Source organism: Rhinoderma darwinii, chromosome 2 (assembly GCF_050947455.1).
Source record: "Rhinoderma darwinii isolate aRhiDar2 chromosome 2, aRhiDar2.hap1, whole genome shotgun sequence".
NCBI lineage: Eukaryota > Metazoa > Chordata > Amphibia > Anura > Rhinodermatidae > Rhinoderma > Rhinoderma darwinii.
Genome location: NC_134688.1, coordinates 458,757,853 through 458,764,720, shown reverse-complemented (window position 1 = coordinate 458,764,720; position 6,868 = coordinate 458,757,853). Strand labels below are relative to the sequence as shown.

Genomic DNA, 6,868 nt, shown 5'->3' with positions numbered 1-6,868 from the left:
GCCGATTGTTAGGGGGGTGGTGGTGTCAAGCAGCTCCTGAAAGGGATTTCATTTTTATCTTTGCTTTGAGGCCACTATGTATGCCACTGAATGGCAACCATATTGGTTATCACCCAAATGATATACTGTGTGTAAGGGCCCTTTTACACCGTTCACAAAACACTGGTTCCCGATAATTGCCCTCATTCAGCCGATGAATGAGCAAATGGGGATGAGCGATCAGAGTAACGAGCGCTCGTCCTCATACACAGCTCCTTGTGAAAGGAGCTATCGAGTGCTGATCGGCGGATAGCCGTGGTAGATAGCCGTAGGACCGTGTAATAGGACCTTAAAGGGGTTATCCAACTTCTGACAACTGATGACCTTTCCCCTGGATAGGTCATCAGTATGTCATCGGTGCGGGTCCGACACCCGGACCCCGCACCGATAAGCCTCTCCAGTGGTCTGCGTGCACCGGATGTTGTGGCACATAATGCTATGTACGGAGCCCGGAAGCAGTTGGTTCCGTACATAGCATAGCGGACGCGCTACAGTACTGCAGCTCTGCTCCTATTCACTTGAATGCAGTACTGCAGCTCGGCCGCTATTCCGTGACCAGAGCTGACTGCTTCCAGCTTGTACATCCGGTGCGCAGAGGTGTCGGACCCCCACAGATCATGTACTGATGACCTATCCGCTGGATAGGTCATCAGTTGCCAGAAGCCGGAAAAACCCTTTAATGGAATTTTGCAGAAGTGTTGGGTGAGATACAGACAAAGATCTTTAAACCAACCAAATAACGTAAAGAGATGCTGTATACCTTGCTGGAAGCAGAATCATAGCTGCTATATACTGGATAATAATTATTTTTATAGCATGTGCCCAGAGCTTCTCTTTAAACTTTTGCAGAATCATCAAATATTCAAACAGATTTTAGCAGAAACAATTCACACGTGACTCCCAATTCCACAAAGGGGAGGAGCTTATGTAAATCTACCTTTAACCCTTTCCCGCCACAGGAATTTCTAGGATTTCCGTTTTCATTTTGTCCTCCCCACATTCCAAAAGCCATAACTTTTTTATTTTTCCGTCCATAAAGCCATATGAGGGCTTGTTGTGGGACGAGTTGTAGTTTTTCACGGCACCATTTATTGTGCCATATAATGCATTGGGAAACTGGAAAAAATTATTTGTGTGGTGGAATAGAAAAAAACCAGCGATTTCTCAATTTTTTGAGGGGTTTCGTTTGTAAAAATTGGATGTTAACACTATTCTACCGGTCAATACGATTATAGTGATACCAAATTTATATATTTTTTATTATGTTTTACCACTATTACAAGGAAGAAACTAATTGTTAAAAATAAAATTTGTGTTTTGTCGCCATATTCCGATATTTTTTGCGGGGCGAGCTGTAGTTTCTATTGGTACCATCTTGGGCTCCATAAGACTTTTTGATCACTTTTTATTTCATTTTTTTAGGATATGAAATGACCAAGAAACAGTAATTCTGGCGTTTTAATTTTTCCGGCATTCAATTCAACGTGTGGGTTAAATAATGGTATTTTGTAATGGTTCAGACTTTTACGGACGCGGCGCTACAATTTTTTTTATTTTTTAATAACTTTAGAGGAAAAATGTGAAAAGTTTTTTTTTTACTTTTAATATATATATATATATATATATATATATATATATATATATATATATATATATAATTTTTACACTACTAAAATCTTTATTAAACTTTTAAGACACATTCGTTGGACTTGAAACAGCGATCGTTAGATTGCTGGTACAATACACTGCAATACTAATGTATTGTAGTATATTGTAATTTTTACATGCACCTGTTAAGCCCTGCCAGAGGGCTTAACAGAAGATGAAAAAAAGCAGTCCTGGGGGCCTTCTTTAGGCCACTGGGCTGCCATGACAACCATCGGCACCCTATGATCACCTTTTTCTAACATCTTAGATGCTGTGATTGTGATTGATCGCAGCATTTAAGGGGTTAAATGACCAAGAACAGCGCCGTTAGTCCCGGTTGTCAGCTGAAATACACATAGTTGTAAGATATCTACTTCCATTTTTCGCTCCAGGGGAAATGTATTATTAAATGAATGGATCACCATGTAATACACGAACGAGCCAGGTCCATACGAGTTAAAGCTGCTTTTCATGAGTGGCTTATTGCTATGGCTGATAAGAGGGTCATTAATACGAGACCTGCGTCTATGATGTTCATAGCAGGGCCGATTCTAGCTTTTCTGCTGCCTGAGGCAAAGATTGAAATGGCGCCCCCCAGATCTTGCATGACATCACTACCTGCCTCCACGAACTCTTGCAGATTCGCCATTGCCTTGTACTCCCTTGGCATGCGCGGTGCAGCAATGAAGCCAGGCAGAGTACACCTCGCTGCATGGTGCGTGCCCATGGAGTACAAGGAAATGGCGCATCCAAGAAAGTTGGAGGAGACTGGTAGTGATGTAGAACAGCCAGGGGGATGTCAATCAAGTATGGAACGGTGGGTTTAAAGTCAGGACTGTGTGACTCTTCAGGATAGCAGCACCGCCACTTGACCCTTTATAGAGTAATTCGCATACAGCGTGCACCATTTTAAATGTTAATTTTATCGATTTTGCTGCATCTGAATAAACATACCGGGGCATGTTCGGCATGTCCCAAAATAAATTATACCGCCCATCATCTCGCTGCAGATCATACAGTGACTACAGTACTGATTGGAGGCAGAATATTTACATTGAGTGACTCACAGGTGACGTCCTCTTAGATTCTAGTCGTTCTTTCTCTTTTCTTCTCCATCCGTTCCAGACCTCTATGATGACTTCTCCCGGCCACGGCCCATTTCTGCAGTTTGCCGCTCAGATGTGTTCAGCTTCCTACTTTTCAAACATTTCTGCACCTATAAACGAAGATACCACACACTACGCCTCTAAATATAATTGCACAATACACTGTGTCTCACACACACACACACACACACACACACACACACACACACACACACACACACACACACACACAGTGCCCCCTGTAGACAGTGCCCCCATAGAGCCCCCTGTAGATAGTGACCATCATAGAGCACCCTGTAGATAGTGTCCAGCATAGAGCCCCCTGTAGATAATGCTCCTCATAGAGCCCCCTTTAGATAGTGCCCCTCATAGAGCTTCCTGTACATAGTGCCCCTCATAGAGCCCTTGTAAATAGTGCCTGCTCCTAATAGAGCCCCCTGTAGACAGTGCCCCTCAAAGAGCCCCCTGTAGATAGTGCCCCATACATAGTGCCCCCTATAGAGCTTCCTGTAGATAGTGCCCCCATAGATCCCCCTGTAGATATTCCCCCTCATAGAGCCCCCTGTAGATGGTGCCCCATACATAGTGCCCCCCATAGAGCCTTCAGTAGATACTGCTCCCTATGGAGCCTCCTGTAGATAGTGCCCCCATAGAGCTCCCCTGTAGATTGTGCCCTACAAAGATCCCCTTTAGGTAGTGGCCCCCATAGACCCCCCTGTAGATAGTGCCCCACATACAGCTCCCTGTAGTTAGTGCCCCACAAACAGCCACCAATAAATAGTGCCCCCTATAGTGCCTCCTGTAGATACTGCCCCTTCAGAGTCCCCTGTATATAAGACCCCCTGTAGGTAATGCCCCCGATAGAGCCCCCTGTAGATAGAACAGGGTGTTAGAACAGGTAGACAGAGCCCATTGTAGATAGAGCCCCCTGTAGATAATACCACTCACAGTAAACTTTACATATTTACCCTATCCCGATCCCACGTCATCTCTCTTCTGAGCAGCTCTGACGAGAGTGGCGCGATTACATCTTCGCTCCGCCTGCATCATTGAAAGGCGCTGGTGATCTGTTTAATTGCATCTGCGTCCTATAGATGTAGATACAATCATAGTGCAGGAGGGGGGGGGGAGCGACGGTTGGTTTCAGTGACGCAGCCTGAGGCGAGAGGCTCACCTCGCCTCATGAATTGCGCAGCCCTGGTTTAAAGGCCCGTATAAGGCATATGGAAAGGGGTTATCTTCATGAGACGCCTCCTATAAGGCACAGGATTTAAGAGAACAGTCAATTTTTAATGTGGTGACATTTCCCAGTTTCCATGAATAAAGATAACGTATGCGGTTTTTAGGACTGGCTCCTTTTATATGACTGTTACTATGGAGGATCAAAGGCTTTGCCTTCACTTTTAAGAAACACATCTGACTGTTCACCTGAATGTACCTGTGTCACGGAGCAGAACATGAGATTAATGACCGTGCTCTGATCTCTCTGTTCTGAGTCATGCACCATAGCACTGCTCTGTGATAAGTTCACCGATTTTCTGCTGTAAAGCAACTTTCACAATATGAGGAGTCTTAAACTTTGTTCAGATCACTTGCGAGCTGTTCTCCCCGACTCTTGACATTTGGGGTGGGATGAAAAATGATGTTTTAATTCTACTATTCTACATGCACTGTGAATATTAGGAATATGGGAATATGATAATACACGTATCAGCCGTATGATTGCTCCTGATGTCTAGTAGACACCTCAATCCCTCATCCATTATGGATTAAGTGTGGTCTCTGATCATGGACCAGGGTCCGCAGTGTCAGTATAACTGTAAACCTGCCACCTCGGCACTATAGATATCTAGTAGTGACATCTCCCATAGGTGTTGCTTATTTAAAAAATTCCAGATCAGTTCCTATCTTTGAAGTTTCGAATTTTGCTGTCAATCTGTAAGACATGGGCACTGACCACTGTAAATAGGGCAATTTCAATACCTTGCCGTATCATTAAAAATTACATTTTGACTTTTTTTTCTTAATATCTTTATCTGCGAAAGCTGGGTGACAACCATTGTGGCCGCTACTAAAGCTCCACAGGAATTGGCAACATCCCGGATTAGTATATTCTTTGAACTTGACAGGAGACGAGTCAAAACCTTTTATTCACAGGTCAATTTTTCTTTTTTTTTGTTGAGAATTACTGTTTAACCCTCTAGAGCAGTGGTCCCCAATCTTTTTATGCACCAAAAAACAGTTTCAGGCAGGAAAATTTTGGGAGGCCGGGGGGGGGTTTGGGGATTAGGGTCAGTTCACACGTTGCGTAAATACCGCAGATATTACACAACGGAATTCGTTGCGGAAAATACGCAGCATAATACAGTGGCTGCAAAGTGGATGAGATAGAACAAATCTCATCCACACGCTGCGTAAATAGTGAGCGGAAGAACCGCTCAGAAATTGACACGCGGTGCAGAGTTTTATTTCGCAACATGTCAATTGTATTTTTTCTTTTTATTGAAAGCCCGAGTCGTGCTTTCTATCACCCAAGTGCAAAAAAAAGTGCAGGGGTGCCACACAAAAAGTGCACAAGGATGCGGTCTATCGCAGCCCTTCTCTTAAAAGAGAGAGGCCCCGCATAACCATTCCCCGACCCTCCAAGCCTTAGGCCAAGAGGATCGAGGATCGATGATCCCCCCTTGCCGAAGCTTAGGGAGACCCAACAACACTCCAAGGCTTCTACCTGGGCTGCCACCCCAGTGTCCACCTTGGAGCCTGCTTCTACTTGCACCTCCCTTCCGAAGAAGGGAGGCCGGGTTGCAGGGGAAAAAGGAACCAGAAGGCCACACATTTTCCCCCTAGACCTTGGAAGGGTCCCAAAAGGGCACCGCATCCGAAATCCTGTGACAAACGTGACAAACACACAGTGAAAAACAAAATTAAATAAGTGGATGTGCGCTGTGATACAGCCTGGACATCCACCAGGTATAAAAAATTCCTCATCTCCCAGCCAGAAGGCCGGGAGAATAAAGGTGTGTGCTCATATAGCGTGAAAGAGAGTGCGTGCAAGTGTGCCTTCACTCAGTGGGATCCCACCCCCAGTGAGTTAGGGCACCCCAGGGTCACCAGCCCTGGGGCACATAGCAACTCGGGCTTCCAAACTACCCGACCTAATGACCTCGATCCGGCGGTCGCCTGGTCACCTACAAATGGTACCTTTAAACCAAATGTGTACACCAGAGCGATGACCGTTGTGGTTCCCTGCCCTCACCTCGGCGTTCTGTCATCCCCCTACGATGGCCCATCAACCACCGGCAGGGATGATTACTAACCTCAGCTTGAGCAGGTACTACACTTGATCTTAGCCAAAAGGCCGAGAAGTGATAACATGTCAATTGTATTTGCGTAAGCGATGCTTATTTGTTGCAGGATTTTCCCATTGAATTCAAAGGGAAGGCAAAACCCCCAACAAATAGCAGTTATTGCATTTATTGCGGTGGAATCGCAGCGATTCCGATGCAAATACGCAACTCAAAAAAAACAACAAAAAGCAAACCTTATACTTACCCAGAAGTCTGTGTTCTTCCTACAGCCCGGCCTCCTAGAATGACGTTTCTTCCCATGTGACTGCTGCAGCCAATCACAGGCTGTAGCGGCCTCCTGGAATGAAACATGATCCCAGTAGGCCGGCCTGCTAAATGATCAGTAGTTTTCTGCAGCGTACATTCAGGGCAAAAAACTACAACATAGGGACGTTGATGGTCATACAGAAGGAGCCCCCTCGCTCTGTAAAACCATTTATGTACCACGGTCGCTATTGACTAGGCATCTGTGGTTAAGTGGTTAAACAGCCAGTAGTTATCTCCAGTCCCGCGTTTGTGGCAGTGCTTGGGGTTGGAGAAACCGCTGATCTCAGTCCATTAACTCTTGTACTACCACAACCATTAGCCATTGATTGTCAGCCCCAGCAATAGCAATCACCGTAGCTGTTGGTTTTACGGGAAAGCCATGGGCCTGACAAAAGCCCCCAAGGCTGTCCTGTTTGAATCCCTGGGGCGTTTGGCCTGTGAATAACTGAGTTACCTGCAGTA

The 6,868-nt window shown here is 45.4% G+C and overlaps 1 pseudogene; it reads right to left on the bottom strand.

Moving 5' to 3' along the window:
- Positions 1-6,092: 6,092 nt before the first annotated feature.
- LOC142747572 (U2 spliceosomal RNA) lies at positions 6,093-6,162 on the bottom strand (annotated as a pseudogene).
- Positions 6,163-6,868: the final 706 nt, after the last annotated feature.